Below are 16,334 nucleotides of genomic sequence, written 5' to 3'. Positions count from 1 at the left end.
TCAATCAGGGTAGTTCAGCTGAAGTCAACAGAGCGATGCCAATTTACTCCAGCTGAGGATCATCATCTATCTCTAATAGTTTTGACAAATAAAGGACAACATAAAAACTGAGAGAGGCTTGAAATCAATGGGAACTGGGCACCTAAATACTGTTGAGGATTTGGGCCTTACTGCTGAAATCAGAGCTGAAAGCCTGGGATGGGTCCTGTGTGCTTTGCAAGTCAGAACTGGGAGAGGCTTTCCCTTTCAGAGCCTCACTACATTCTTCTGAGCTAACAATGCAACTTTGCTTGACTGCCAACTCTAACTAGTATTGGAACCATTCTGTGTGAAGTCTGCCAGGTTCAGGCAGGGGTGTGCAATCATGTGGAAACCTGCATTTAAAATAGGACTCTTTTGCTCTAGTGCTTTTGTTCTTTCCCAGTGAAAACAATCCACACCCCATGAGTCATCATCTGTGCTGATTTGTTTACCCCTCCCAGATACTGCTCCAAAACAACAAGTTCCTTATGAGTTGTTAATCTAAAACAATTCATGCATGGGGAGGCACGAGGGCTCCTATATGACTGCACATATATTTATTCAGTAGGTATTCCAGTTATCAGTCTGAAACCCTAATAAACAGATCACAGAACGGACCTGATGAGCAGACAGTTCCAAATCACCTGCGCTGCAGACTCTGCAGTGGTCCTCTATGAGACCAGCACAGAAGAGCCAGATCTCAGTGCACTACTGCCTTGACTCCTGCTGGTTGCTCCCCTCCTTCAGCCTGGCCAAAACCACCCCCTTTACCAGGGGCTGGGAGAAGGCCTATATTGGTAGATATGTAGCAGCAGTGAACACCCCACTATACCAGAGGTATGTTTAAACCCACTTTAAACTGTTCAAGTGAAGTAAAGGAGAATTGGGGTCAGTAATAGGTAAGGCCTGCTGCTTATTTTGGACAGTTATCAGCATTAAAGCTGGATGAATAGGGATTAAAATACTTGCAAATAGTTTGGCAGCTTCTAAATAGAATTTCTCTTTGACTGCATTCACGCCCTTCTGTTCACTTCTCCATTCTTTGCAGTTAACCTTAATTTAGGCATTTCCTGACTTTCGAGTGCTTACTAGTGGAACCTGAAGGTTGCATATGTGTCATGTTTTGTATTTAATCACCATATCTTTTCTTGTTGTCCTGTTCCATAAAGTTTACAACTCATCTTTCACCAGAGGGCCATTTTTCAAGTTGGTATTGAAGTGCAGTAGACAGATGAGCAAGCAGTTTTGCCTTTTATTGCAATTATTTAGCCTATCTCTTTTCAACAGTTTTCTTTCAGAGTATGGTATGTGTTAAGAAAAATTCCCAGGTTTCATTAGGATCAAGAAAAAAAGTTTATTTCTGATATTAAAGGAGCAACTTAGAGGTCTATAAGGACCTGAGCCAAAACTCACAGAAGACAATGGGAGTCTTTCCATTGACTTCACTGGCTATGGATTAAGCCCTAAACATTCCCAGAAAGCTCTCAACGTGAGCCAAATTGTTTCCTTATTCAGCTTGTTTATGGGATCACAAAAACCTTGTGTTCTACATCTACATTTTTTTCCTCTGGGCATCCTGTGAAACTGTGTCTAGGTTTATTCATTGGATAGACTAATTTTATGGTTGGTCTAATGCCCACTGCTTTTCATTCCCTCTTGAACAATTTCACTTTGATTCAAGTGACTGCCTGGCAAATGGGCAGGAATAAGACAGACTTTTTGTTGATGGAATAAGTGGAAAAGGCTTCTCTCCAGCCTGGTGGAAAGCAATGTTTGGTTCACGTCTGCAGGCTAAGGCACTGTCTTCTGCACTCACCAGTAACCCAGTGCCATAAATAGTTGGATATTTTTGTTGTTTCTCATGTTTTACAGTCTCTGCTGAATCCAAGCACTGGGCCAAATTAATCCCTGGTGTAACTCCACTGACAGAGTTACACCAGGAATAAATGTGACCCATTATCTGTTATTACTCCATTAGATACAGCTTCTCAGCTACTCTCTCAATTCTGCTTGTTGAATGGATTCTCAAAACATATGTGCCTATCTTTTAGTTTACTTTAATCCAAGTGTCCTGCTTTTTCCACATAACCATTAGTCTCTTCCTTCAGTAGCAAATCAAGGTGTCTCTCGGGCTCCCCATCCTGCGAACATTTAGGTTTGTCTTTACTAGGAAAAAAAGTATTCTTTGCCCATGTGAACTCACTTGAGGTAAAACCCTAGTGAAGACCAGGTGGTTTGTAATTTTAACACAAGTTAACAGATCAAGGTAAACACTTGGTTCCCCTGTAGTCTTTAATTTGACCTGCTAACATGTGAAAAATGGAGGTTACTTACCTGTAACTGGAATGTCTTTGAGATGCGGTCTCTATCTGTATTTCATCCGTGGGAATGCATGTGAGCCATGCGCCCAAGACCAGAAATTCTAACAAGCTGTGTCTGTTGGCCTACACATGCTCAGTAGTTCTTCTTGTTCTAGACTGAAGGCTTAAGAAGCACCATGGGCTGACACTTCTCCAGTTCCTCTTCTTACCGTGAATCCAGTAAGATGCGAACTGAGGAGAAGGACGGCAGGTAGTGGATTGCAGGTAGGGACCACACATCTCGAAAGACTTCCAGTTATAGGTAAGTAACCTCCATTTCTTCTTCACATGCTGATTCCTATGTGTATTCCACATGCGGGTGACTGACAAGCAGTATTCAGAGTGGAGGGGGTGTGAGGATGCTGGCAGCAAAGATGCATCGGCAGCACAGGCCTGAATGGACGGATATGTGCTAATTGGCAGCATGTGATGATGCACCCAGAAATCCATTTAGAGATTCTCTCACAGGATAATGCTCGTCTTTGCGACTCTTCTGCTATAGTGAGAAATAACCTTGGTGATGTTCTGATAGGTGTGGTCCTTTACAGGTAGAACCAGGTGTGACCCAGGGTTCCCGGAGTAGCCCTCACTGGACATGCCAAGGTCTGGCTGCAAAAGGGAAAGCAGATATTCCCAAGACTGGTGGATAACACTGAAGTTAAACTCTCCAACCAGTCACAAACTGTGCTTCTGATTCCCCCCACACTGGTTATCAAGAAACAAAAAAAAAATCATACAGCCCCCTTTATTGCATTCCAGTTCTCTGGCTCTCAATCAGCACATAGGTCCAGTACAGTGAGAAGTTATTTTAAAACTCTGCTCACATATGCAAAATGTTCTTCTGATCCCAAAGGTCAATATAAGTTTGGCTCTTACCCAAAATACGACGTTGCCAGCCAATCCTTTAGTATCTAAAACTAAAGGTTTATTATAAAGAATGAAGAAAGAACAAGAAGAGAGTTGTTAAATGATAAAGCAGTCCCATACATACAAAGATTCAAAGTCCATGTATCAGGTTCTTAGCAGTAGTGGTGAGTTTGTTAGCTTGAAAGTCCCTCTAGAATACATCCACAGCTTGGATGGGTCATTCAGTCCTTTGTTCAGAGCATCAGTTTGTAGCAAAGTTCCCCCAGAGGTAAGAAGCAGGACTGAAGACAAAATGAAGATGATGCAGTTGCCCTTTATATTCCTTTTGCCATGTGGCTTGTACTTCCTTTGTTCCAAACATAAGCTGTCCAGCACATGGCATGGAAAAATTTTACAGTTTTGTCCATAGGCATGCCCCTACATGGTTTGCTGCCTCAAAAGGTGTAGTCCTTGTTTCTTTCAATGGGTTCATTGTATAGTTGATGTCCCTTGATGGGCCATCAAGCAGGCCTAGTGCTGATGCCAATCTGTCTGGGAGTGTCACCCAGAAACACAGCATAAATTTGGAAATACAGCTATACTCTCTCTCTCTCTCTCTCTATATATATATATATATTATCATACTTGGCAAATTATAACATTTTTGCAGCTATCTTACATGGCATATTTGGCACAACTCATTTCAATTTTACAATATTCATAATATCCTAAAGTGTCCCCCAGATTTCATACAGTGTCACACAAGGCACATCTGACATTGAGGGAATGAATGCTTTTCCTTTTGGCAGAAGCATGGGGTTTTGTGAAGAAAGCATATGTGGATAGATGGTTGATATGTAATTAATTCAGAAATAACCTTGGGGAGGGACTGAGGACGGAATCAAAGGGAGACCTTTTCCTTGTGAAAAATAGTATATGGTGGGTCTACTATAAGGGTGGCCATCTTGCTTACTCTTGTGGAGGCAGTAATGGCAACTAAAAATACAACTTTCATGGATTAAGTGGGACATGGAACATGTTGCTAATGATTCAAATGGTGGTCTGGTGAGTACTGATAGGACAAGATTGAGATCCCTTTGAGGTGTAGATTTGTCCACTGGCAGAAAAGTCCTGACTAAGTGTTTCACGAATCTCACTGTTGTTGGGTGAGTGAAAATGGAATGTCTGTCTACCTGAAGGAAGGAAGGCATTGATGGCTGCGAGATGGACCTGCAGTGAGCTAATGGAATGACCTGAGTTTTTTAATGACACGAAATAATCTAAAACACTGGGATATCTGGAGAAGGCTGATTATGCTGCGCCCAAGAACAGAAACATCTCCATTAAGCTAGGTAGCAGGTCCTACTTGAGTCTTTCTGACTTTAAGTAACAATAGTTTGGATGGGTGCCAAACAAGAGCATTCTGGTTCGGATGCCCATCCAAACACCAGGCCATGAGGTGGAGTGAGTGTGGGTTGGGATTTCTGATTTTGCCCCCTTACTACATTAAAAGATCTGGGAATGGGGAGATCCTGACAGGAAGATGGACTGACATTCTTAGAAGCTCCAGGAACCAAAACTTTCTGGGCCAGTTAGGTGCTAAGAGAATGACTTAGATCCACCACGACAGGGCCATTCTCAAGACTTGTGGTACTAGAGGAATGGGAGGAAAGGCATAACTGAATTGGTTTGTCCATGACAACAGGAGAGCATCATCCCAAGAGACGTGACCCATAGCTCCTCTGGAACAATACAGAGGAAGTTTTCTGTTGTGTGGAACACAAAGAGATCCCATTGAGGAGTTCCCCACTGAGCAAATATATTGCTCAGGATAGAGCTTCTCACCTCCCACTAGTAGTCTGTAGACTGGTGTCTGATGAGGTTGTGTGCTAAAGAGTTTTGAACAGCTGAAAGGTATTCAGCTTGGATAGTGATGCGATTTCTGATGCACCAGTTCCAAAGCCTGACTGCTTCCAGACAAGGGAGAAGAGATCTTGCTCCACCCTGTTTGTTTATGTAAATCAATATGTATGGTGATACTGTCTGACTTTACTTGCATATGGAGTGAATGTATAAGCGGAAGAAAAGCCCTGAATGCCATCAGGACAGCACTCAGTTCCAATAGATTGATGTGCAGTCTGGCTTCCTATGGGTACCTTATATGGCATGGTAGTTCAGGTCACCACCACAACCCAAAAAGAGTCTATTATGATGGTGGCACTGGGGGTGGGAATGTTGAAGGGGATGCCCATTGTCACTTGTTCTGGATTCCACCAACAGATTAGAGAGGTAATCACTCTGGTGGGAATGGTCATTCTTGTGTTGATATGATCCTTGTCTGCTGAGTAGAACAACCGGAGCCAGACCTGTAGGCATCATAGATCAAGACTGGCGAATGTTGTCACATAAATGCACGTGGCCTAGAAGAGAGAGGCACATCTTCATTGTAGTCTTTGGTCTGTGAGTAATCTGTAATATCAGATTGCTCATTACCTGAATTCTTTACTTGGGGAGGAAAGCTCTTGCTGAAAGAGTCCAGTGTCACTCCGATAAAGGTTATAGTCTGTGTGGGTGTTAACACAGACACCCAGCACTGCTAGAAGATGGAACAGGAACAAAGTCAGTGATCTGACTTCTTGGCTGGAGCAACTTACTAGGAGCCAGTCACCGAAAGACAGGGAAACTGTATAACCCTGACATCTCATTTGGGCTGCCACCACACAGGAAACGTTTGTGAATACTCTGAGAGCTGCTGCTACTCCACAGGAAAGGACTCTGAACTGGAAGTGTTCTTGACCCACTAGAAACAGTCTTCTATTCCACAGAAAGTTCCTTGTATCAACATAAAAATAGGCATCCTTCATATCAAGAACCATGAACCACATCCCCTCCTGTGGGAAGGGGATTGTCTGTGCTAATGTAACCACCCTGAATTTTGACTTTCAAATAAAGTTGTCAAAAGTCCAGAACAGGTCTCCACCCTCTGTTTTTTGGGAGGAGTAAGAAATAAGGGGAATAGAACCCTCTCCCTTGATACTGAGGTGACACTTGTTCTATTGCCCATCACTGGAGGAGGGAGCCTGCCTTCTGTTAAGAATCACCTCTTCCGAGTATCCCTGAAGGGGCACTGGGAAGGGGATTTGTTGGACAGAGGGAGAGAAACTCTATGGAGTATCCTTGATGGATAATTTCTAAGACCCAACTGTCTGTCATGACAGAGTCTCAATTGTGGGTGAAAAATGAGAGACTGGCCACAAAGATAAGGGGAGTTGAGATGGGTGGCATCAATAGCAGCGGATGGATCTTGATCAAGACATCAAAAGTGGCTCTTGGGGTTAGAAGTTTTGGTAGCAGAAAGTGCTGAAAATTGAAGCCTCTGAACCATCTGATGTTTACATGGAGGCTTGACTGGATAGTTGTGGTACAACATCTGTGGAGGGGGTGGCCTTGGCTTATACTCCTGCCTCTAGTGCTTCCTCCTCAGGGTCAGAGTATACATTGCCCAGGGTGTGTACAGTCAACCTCAGGTCTTTCAAAGAGTGTAGGGATTCATCTGTTTTCTTGTTACATAAATTCAACTTGTTGAACGGCAGGTCTTGTTTGGTGTTCTGGACCAACTTGGAGAGTCTTGAAGAGTGAAGTCCAGACATGCCTCATAACTATGTCAGTGGCCAAGACTTGGGATGCTGTGTCTGCAGCTGGAAGGGATGTCTTTGCCATTAACTTGCGCTCTTCTATGAAAGACTGAAATTGGTCTCTGTCCTCAGGGGGAAGCTTGTCTTTAAAGTCAGCCAGCCTGAAATAATTGTTAAAATCATATTTCGCTAACAAGGCATGATAGTTAGCAATAAAGAATTGCAGGCTTGTAAAGGAAAAGACCTTTCTTCCCAAGAGGTCCAATCTCTTTGAGCCCCTGTCAGCCAGGGTGGTCTTGGGATGTTGTGATCTTGCTCTCTCCATGGCTGCCTGTACCACCAGCAAATCAGGCAGTGCATGGGAGAAAAGAAATTCAGCCTTTTTGGTGGGGATGAAATAGCATCTCTCAGCCCTCTTAGGTGTGGGGGCGCATAAGGCTGGGGTGTGCCAGACCACTCTGACTGGCTCCATGATGGCCTGATTAAACAGGAGTGCCACCTTGCTTGGATCTGTAAGCTGCAGAATATCTAAGTGCCAACATTGCAAGTCCTGGACCTTCTCCATTGGTATCTGGAGATCATTGGCCATTCTCTGCAATAGCTTCTGATACTGCCTATGGTCATCCAGCAGAGGTGGTGAGGATGGAGTGACGTCTTTTTCCGGAGATGAGGACGAGATTCCCATTGGTATCTATGGATCCAGAACAATATCCTCTTCATACTCTGATGGATACAGTGGGTGCAAAGTAAGAGAGTGTGGTATGACTCAGGGATGGATCTGGGGTGTCTACATGGGGCTCCCTCAGGCTCCTTTAAGGCCATAAGGAGGGATCAACCAGTTGGGAGCGGGAAATCTACTGGTTGGGGGAGGCAGGGCATTTGGTATCAGCAGTCTCCGGGGAAGTCATATCTGGGTGGATGGCATCCAGATCTCCTCTGTCTGTCAGGGCTCAGCTCCCTACCAGGAGATGACAGAACGGCTGGTGTGCCTAACTCCTTCAAGCCCAAGAACTGCTCTGTCTCCATTGGGGGGCCAACAGTACTGGAGGGTGCAGAGGACATGGTTCGTGTGTCACCTAAGCACTGCCATACTCCAGCGTGGCAATGTCCCTTAGGAGGATCGGCTTGGAGAGGAAAAGAGACTGAGGGTAAGGGAAGAAGATATTCTCAAGTGTAGTGTGTGTGACTGTGTGTCTCAGTATTCGGGGCATTTTGATGGTTGGAACCATTGGTTCCCATGTGTCCTGAGAGGCTGTAGTTAGGTGGTCCTCTGAAAGATGGGCCAGCCCCAGCAAAGAATCAGGTCCAGCACTCCTGGATATAGTCGGTGGATGTCAACCCTTGTGCTTCAGAGCCGGTACCACTGACTGAAGCAATGTATCCTATTTTTTTGCATGCTTCACCCTCCAGCTTGGAGGTTTTCAGCAATCCTGATCTCTTAGGATCTGTACGTGAAGCCTCACTTGACATGGACAAGCTTGGGGAGCAATTTCATCTTTTATGGACAGATCTGGACAGGGATCTGTCCTTGTGACCATGAGAGAGAACCCTACTCTAATAGAAGCCCTGAAAGAAGAGTCCTTGAGCTTAGCAGCTGTAACCTTTGTAAGTTCGTACTTGCAGGGGTGCTGCTTGTCTGTTGGGGCCAATGTACAGGGAGGTCTCCCTGGCACACATAAGCCTGCAGAACTGAATTGCCTTTTCCATGCATTTTATTACCCCTTTGTGTGCACAGGATTTAGTTGAGTTGCCCACTCACACCTGTTTCTTCATGATTATATTCTCACCAGAGTCCATTTCTTTAATTATTTTGCAAACTCCAGTGTTCTCTACCTGAGCAGAATAGGGAATTTGTCAGACTCTTAACATTTTTCTTTTCCCACAAGAGCACAAAAGAAGGCAGCTACATAATCGTTGCCACTGTCCGTGTTCATGTGAAAAATAGGGGGCTTGCTTCCTGCCTGATTTACACCAGTGGATCTCCACTGACTTAAATGGAGTTACTCCTGGCTTACACTAGTGTGAAAGGAAATCAGACCTGATACAAAAAAAATTCACGTAGTATTCAGTCTTTGGTCTCTGTGCAAAACCCCCATTGACATGAATGAGATATCTGTGAGCAGAATATTGCATTAAATTCATCCAAGCAAGGAGAAATCATGTCAGTTTATGTAACTCACATTTTTTTCATCTCCCAGCATTGCAGAAAGTAAAGTGCTGTGAACTTTTTAAGAAGCTGCAGTGTCTTAGCGGGAACAGGGCTTGCCGTGATAAACACTGATTTTTCTTATAAGCAGTAATTAGCATGCAAATACCGTGTGCTCTTTTACCACATGAATTAATCTTCCTGCCCTTTGGGCATGTAGCTGAAAGGTTAGTAGAAGGACAGAATGCTCATTGAAGGAGGTAAGTAATGATGTATGAATCATGATGTTAGTGACTATGTCCTATGGAATGTCTGAGCCACTAATCTGTGGTTAAAGCTGTTTGTGAACCAGCCCCATTTGAAAGGTTTGGCCAATTCAATACTTAATTTTGAAGCTTTACTGTAAACAGGGTTCAGGAGAGAAGGAAAATTAGGCTACATTTTATTTTGAGAAAAACCCAAGCCTTTCCTTGCAACAGTGTTCTACATGAGATTTTGATCTTTTCACAAAGTGTCCACGATCATTATTTCCCAATTCACACTGCAAAGCAAGTGGTCCAGCCACGTCAAAGGCTAAATAATTTGGATTTTATCTTTAGAAATCATGGGACAAATTCATCTCTGGAGTAACGCCACTGCTTGCGTCTTGGGCTTGTTTGCATTTCACAATAGCAATTGGTGGCTGGCAATAAGTGGAGCTGCACTGGTGCTGAAGTGCAGATGAGGGCAAGCTGGGGTTTGCATTGATTGAGCTAATCAAGGTTCCCCCTAGCACAGCGCATGCACACTGAGGCTTGCCTGTGTCTGCATTTTGGGGTGAGCACCATTGCAGCTATGCTGATTGTTCGAGTCCTACCAAATTCATGGTTCATATCGGTCAATTTCACAGTCATGGGATTTTAAAAATTGTAAATTTCATGATTTCAGCTATTTAAATCTGAAATTTCACAGTGTTGTAATTGTAGGAGTCCTGACCTGAAAAGGAGTTGGGAAGGGGTTGCAAGGTTACTGGAAGAGGGGTTGTGGTATTGCTACCCTTACTTCTGTTCTGCTGCTGGTGGCGGCTATGCCTTCAGAGCTGGATAATTGGAGAGTGGCAGCTGCTGGCCAGGATCCCAGCTCTGACGGCAGAGCTGCCACCAGCAGCAGCGCAGAAGTAAGGATGGCATGGCATGGTATTGCCACCCCTACTTCTGCACTGCTGCTTGCAGAGCTGGGCCCTCAGTCAGCAGCCACCACTCTCCGACCATGCAGCTCTGAAGGCAGCAGTGTAGAAGTAAGGGTGGTATGATATGGTATTACCACCCTTACTTCTGTGCTGCTGCTGGCGGGGCACTGCCTTCAGAGCTGGGCGCCTGGCCAACAGCCACCACTCTGGCCACTTTGAAAGCAGCATCAAAGTAAGGTGGGCAATACCGTTACCCCTCCGCCCCTAAAATAACCTTGTGATGCCCCCTGCCACTCCCTTTTGGGTCAGGACCCCCAATTTGAGAAACGCTGGTCACCCCTATAAAATCTGTATAGTATAGGGTAAAAGCACACAAAAGACCAGATTTCATGGTCCATGACGCACTTTTCATGGCCTTGAATTTGGTAGGTCCCTACTGATTATTAGCCACCGAATGCTAAATAAGTGCTGTTTCTGAGTGCAGAAAGCGCCTCAGATTATTTTTAATAATGGTGCTTACAATGGTTTGACCTGTCAGCACTTGCAGTTAAACCATTCTCAGCACCAATTGAAGGGAGCCCTTGTTGTCCTCTGATTTCAGCAAGGGGCTAATTTCCTGTGTTTGATAGGAATTCTCTGCCTCAGTTTACCCATCTGCAAAATTGGTATAATACATGTGACAGATTGACAATATCTTGGACAAACCATATGGAATTAATAAACCAGGGGCCTCCTCTCATGTTTGAGCTTCGCCAACATTTGACAGCTGTAACTGGCTAGCCACCTCCAGGGTAGAAAAGAGCTCCTGGCTGATGACCTCCAAGTCATCCTCTGCCTTTGGGTCCCCCTCCTCCTCCTCGTCCAAGATTTCCTCCTCCTGGGTCGGTCCACGTTTGACTGGCACATGAACCATCAAAATATCCACAGGGGTCTTCGCAGTGGAGGTGGGGTTGCCGCTGAGTATCGTGTCCAGCTCTTTATAGAACTGGCAGCTTGTGGGCGCAGCACCGGAGCGGTGGTTTGCCTCCCGTGCCTTGAGGTAGGCATTCCACAGTTCCTTCACTTTGACCCTGCACTGCAGTGTGTCCCGGTCATGGCCCCTTTCTGTCATGCATTGTGAAATCTGTCCGTAGGTATCCTACAGCGGGAGCGCAGCTGGGACTGGACAGCCTCCTCTCCCCAAATGCTGATGAGGTCCAGCAGCTCTAAGCGGGGGATTGCCTGGTGTGTGGAGCAGGCATGGCCACCTGGAAAGATGTGCTGAGACCATTGGGGTAGGGATAACGGTTGGTCACCTGAGGGTAGGGCAGTAGAGTTCAAACCGACGACCAGAGAGGCGAGAACAGGCATTGTGGGACACCTCCTGGAGGCCAATCGCAGCGCTGTAATCGATCACTGTCTACATTGGCACTGCGGTGCTGTAGCCCCAGTGCAGAAAGCTGTAGGCCTCTCATTGGGGTGGGTTTTATTACAGCTCTACAACTGCGCAGTTTCTGTGCACTAAGTGGCCTGGCATTGTGTATATCTCGGGAGTTACAACACAGAAAGCTGCTTTACTGTACAGGAACTTGCCAGTGTAGACAGGGTTTAAGCTATTCCTAACAGACAGTGGCTGCTCCATTTGTTTGCACAGTCACCACCCTACCAGCATCTGAGCACTTGAGCATCATATAATACCTAATTGTATTTCATCCAAGCTAATTTTATTTCAAGCAGATGTTGTCTATATTCAATGTGAACTCTCCACATATGAGAAGCTGGGAGTTTTCAATGGTCAGCCAATTCCTAAGAAAGTCCCTGTTTTACTTTTATAGCAATAAACTAGTCAACATGAAACAGGGCTTGATTCAATTGACGGGTGTTTTCCTGTAAAAGCAGACAAGGCAAATAAACTATCGAGCTAGAGCATTGTTCTGACTTCCCCTTGAAAAAGAGCGATGGGGATTTTGTTTTGTTTTTATCTGCTTCCAACACTTTGAAGAGTCACTGCAACCTTATTTTGTCACCCAAACAGAATAATCCGAATGTGGAGCTGCTGGCTTTTGACCTTCCCCACAACAGACGTAGGCCTTGGCTACACTTGCAGATGTACAGCGCTGTGAGTTAAACCTGACTTCATGCAGCTGAGTAGGGAAAGCGCTGCAGTCTGTCCACACTGACAGCTGCCCAGCGCACTGTCGTGGCCACATTTGCGGCAATTGCAGCGCTATTGGGAGTGGTGCATTATGGGCAGCTATCCCACAGAGCACCTCTTCCCATTCTGGCGCCGTAGGTTGTGGGAAGGGGGCGTGGGTGCGGGGGATTCTGGGTCCTGTCCCAATGCCCCGTGATTCATCGCTTCGCATCCCAGAAATCCCTTTGTTTCTGTCCACCTTTGGTGCCATCTTTCAACGGTTTCTGTGCAGCGCAATCTGTCTGTGGGAAATGGAGTCCGAACTGCTGAGGTATATGCTGACGAGTCTCGCCAGCACGTCACGTTTGGCTGTCGAACTATTCCTTAAGATCCAAAGTGACAGTGAGAGTGAGGGTGAGGAGTCCCGCTATGCTATCGAGCCGCATAACGCGTACGACACGAAATTGCTTGTGGCATTCATTGACATGCTCAGCACCGTGGAACGCTGCTTTTGGGCTCCAGAAACAAGCACCGAGTGGTGGGATCACATTGTCATGGAAGTCTGGGATGATGAGCAGTGGCTGCAGAACTTTCGGATGAGAAAAGCCACTTTCATGGGACTGTGTGAGGAGCTCGCCCCCACCCTGTGGCGAAAGGACACAAGATTGAGAGCTGCCCTGCCAGTGGAGAAGCGGGTGGCTATTGCAATCTGGAAGCTGGCAACTCCAGACAGCTACCGGTCAGTCGCAAACCAGTTTGGAGTGGGAAAGTCGACCATTGGAATCGTGTTGATGCAAGTTTGCAAGACCATTAATCACATCCTACTCAGAAGAACCGTGACTCTGGGTAACGTGCAGGAAATAGTGGATGGCTTTGCACAAATGGGGTTCCCTAACTGTGGAGGGGCGATAGATGGGACGCACATTCCTATTCTGGCACCACCCCACCTAGGATCCAAGTACGTTAATCAGAAGGGGTATTTCTCTATGGTTCTCCAGGCACTTGTGGATCACCGCGGGCGTTTCATTGACATTAACACAGGCTGGCCTGGAAAGGTGTGTGATGCATGCATCTTTTGGAACACTTGGCTGTTCAGGAAGATGCAGGCCGGGACTTTTTTCCCAGAGCGGAAGATCACGGTAGGGGAAGTTGAAATGCCCATTGTGATCGTTGGAGATCCCGCTTACCAGTTAATGCCATGGCTCATGAAACCCTACACAGGGAGCCTTGACAGCAGCAAGGAACGGTTCAACTACAGGCTGAGCCGGTGCTGAATGACTGTGGAGTGTGCCTTTGGCCATTTAAAGGCCCGCTGGCGATCTCTGTATGGGAAGCTGGACTTGGCCGAAAGCAGCATCCATGCGGTTATATCCGCGTGCTGTGCCCTCCATAATATTTGTGAAGGGAGGGGTGAAAGCTTCACTCAGGCATGGACCTCTGAGGTTCAACACCTGCAGGCTGAATTTGCACAGCCAGAGAGCAGGGCTATTACAGGGGCTCAGCACGGGGCTACAAGGATTAGGGATGCCTTGAGGGAGCAATTTGAGGCTGAAAACCAGCAGTGATATCTGGTGCCCTCCACGGGAGTGAAGTGCAGTAGTTCCAATCTTTAGGAATCAGTGTCTGCTTAGCAGACTTGCAGTGCCTGTTTATTTCCTGGGCTAAGGAGTCTTTTACTTTATGCAATAATAAAGAATGTTTTCAAAGCCAAAGAATCCATTTATTGAAAAGAAAAAAAAATTATTTATTGAAAAGAAAGAAGGGGGTGGAGTGGGGAACAGTACAATATCAGATTCGCGTATGTCCTGTCTGATGTGCTGTGCAGTGAGTGCTGCACTTCAGGGCAGCTATACTGCATGGTGATGGGGGTTGAGTGCAGAGGGTAAGGGTCGTGGTTTTCAGGGTTGAGTGGTGAAGATACTGGTGTTGGAGGCAGCGGGTGGCGTGAAGAACGTGAAAGTTGGGGAAAGTGGGTTGGAGGTGACAGTGGGGCACAACGGAAAGAGTTTTGGGACAAGGGCTGTGGGGGGGGGGTGGCGTTTGCGTTTTCAGTACTGCTCCTCTTTCTGCATGGCTACCAGCTCCTGGATAGCATCTGCTTGGCGCTCCAGGATGCTGATGAGCCTATCAGTGCTTTGCTGCGGTGCGCGGTGCTTTGCCGCCAGTGGGCTGCATTTTCCTGGCGGATCCTGCTTTCTCTCTCCCTCCAGTCCTGTGCCTTCTCATTCCCTTTAATAGATTGCCACATCACTTCTTGCAGCATATCTTCTTTGCTTTTTCATGGTCTCTTCCTGAGTCTTTGCAGTCTCTGAGCAGGCGATAAGAGGGATGGCTGAGGTCTCAAGGTTGATGCAGCTGTATAGGCAAAATGCAACATTTAACAGAGGCAGCATTGTTTATACCAGACAGAGTAATGATTCCCCCCGCACTTAAGGAGTAGAAAACACACAGGGTCTACACAATAGCATAATTTTCCCGTCTGAAACAGAGCACACATATCCCACGGGAGCCTCAAAATGGTGAGTAATGGGGACTGATTGTTTCAGGGCTGCACTGTCCTCTGGGTTTCTGTGCCTTGGGGAGAGCCAACAGCTTCAGGGGGCACCTACACTGAACACTGTCCCAACATTTTCCACAGGAGTTCATCCTGGACGATATCTCGCTGCTGAGGGTGACCTGGGAAGCAAGGGAGGGTCTTCTACTGCAATGCGGCTTCCACCCTGGCCCATATGCAGCTTGCCTGTGTGCAGCAATGGTCCCCTGCCCCTTGCGGCACAGTGGTGCGGACACGTTAGCCTGGCTGGGACAAGGACTATGGTGGCTCTCCCTATAAACCTGCGCAAGCGCATTGCACATGTTCTGGATGAGACATTCGAGGAGATTACCGAGGCCGATTACCGCAATGTGATAAACCACATCAGTGCACTATTCCACATCTAGGCATGCATGCCTAACCCTCCTCTCCCAAAGAGCCCACATCAAAAAAATTCCTTCCTGAAAAAAAAAAAAATGCTTACCAGGAACCTGCTCTTCTGTTTGTCCTCCACCAAGTACCGGCCGCTGTGACTGGCTACCTTCTTCCTGGCTCGAGAAGAGCTCCTGGCTGCATGGCTCCAGGGATTCTGGGGTGTCTCCATCCGGCCCACCACCATCACTCCTGTTTTCCTCCTCCTCCTCCTCCTCCCCCCACCACACACCGGCTCTGAAGTATCCATGGTGGTGCTCGGAGTGGAGGTGGGGTTAACCTCCAGCTCCTTGTAGAATCTGCAAGTCGCGGGGGGAGCACCCGAGCAGCCGTTTGCGTCGCGGGCTTTGCAGTAGACACTCCTCAGCTCCTCGACTTTAATCCTGCACTGCAGGGCGTCCCGGTCATGGCCCCTTTCCATCATGTCCTTTGATACTTTCCTGAAGGTATCGTAATTCCTACGGCTGGAGCGCAGCTGGGACTGGACAGCTTCCTCCCCCCAAACACTGATGAGGTCCAGCAACTCGCCATTGCTCCATGCTGGGGCTCGCTTGGCGCGTGGAGGCATGGTCACCTGGAAAGATTCGCTGATAGCACTCCACACCACGCCGGGCTGAGCAAACAGGAAGGGGATTTTTAAAATTCCCGGGGAATGTAAAGGGTCGGTCACATGGTTGGTTACCTGAGGCCAGGGCAGTAGAGTTTGAACTGATGACCAGAGTGGCTAGAACAGGCATTGTGAGTTACTGCCGAATAATTCTGGAGGCCATTCACAGCGCATTGGGCGGCCACCCTGGTGCTGCAGCGGCAGCGCAATACTCGTTATTCCTTTTGGAGAGGTGGAGTACATGCAGCGCTGCAACCATGGAGATACAGCGCTGCAAATGCCTTGCCAGTGTGGACAGGGAGTGAGTTACAGCGCTGGGGGCGGTTTACAGCACTGTAACTCGCAAGTGTAGCCAAGGCCTTAGGAGCAGTGTTAAAGGAAGTGTAGATGTGTGCTATTGTGAGATAATGACACACCTGGGGTGATTCTGGGAAGCCTTCATATAATCAAGAAAAAGTGATATCTAAAAATGT

The 16,334-nt window shown here is 46.8% G+C and overlaps 2 protein-coding genes across 4 annotated transcripts in view; one reads left to right on the top strand and one right to left on the bottom strand.

Annotated features, from left to right (window-relative positions):
* SNCG (synuclein gamma) overlaps positions 1 to 16,334 on the top strand; it is a 64,465-nt gene that overhangs the window by 1,659 nt on the left and 46,472 nt on the right. Inside the window, exon 2 of one of the 3 annotated variants that reach the window (XM_054034924.1) lies at positions 2,498 to 2,643. The exons of 1 other annotated variant lie outside the window; for it this stretch is intronic. The gene's annotated coding sequence lies outside the window, so the exon portion shown is untranslated. Of the gene's footprint in view, positions 1 to 653; positions 859 to 2,497; positions 2,644 to 16,334 lie in introns of those variants that run through there. One more of the 3 variants, XM_054034926.1, reaches the window with a different exon arrangement.
* The window catches only part of MMRN2 (multimerin 2), a 56,219-nt gene that overhangs the window by 33,131 nt on the left and 6,754 nt on the right, over positions 1 to 16,334 (bottom strand). The gene's annotated exons all lie outside the window — the stretch shown is intronic.

Source organism: Malaclemys terrapin, chromosome 7, assembly GCF_027887155.1.
Source record: "Malaclemys terrapin pileata isolate rMalTer1 chromosome 7, rMalTer1.hap1, whole genome shotgun sequence".
Lineage (NCBI taxonomy): Eukaryota > Metazoa > Chordata > Testudines > Emydidae > Malaclemys > Malaclemys terrapin.
The sequence above is the reverse complement of the archived record's forward strand: the minus strand, read 5'-3'. Positions and strand labels throughout refer to the sequence as shown.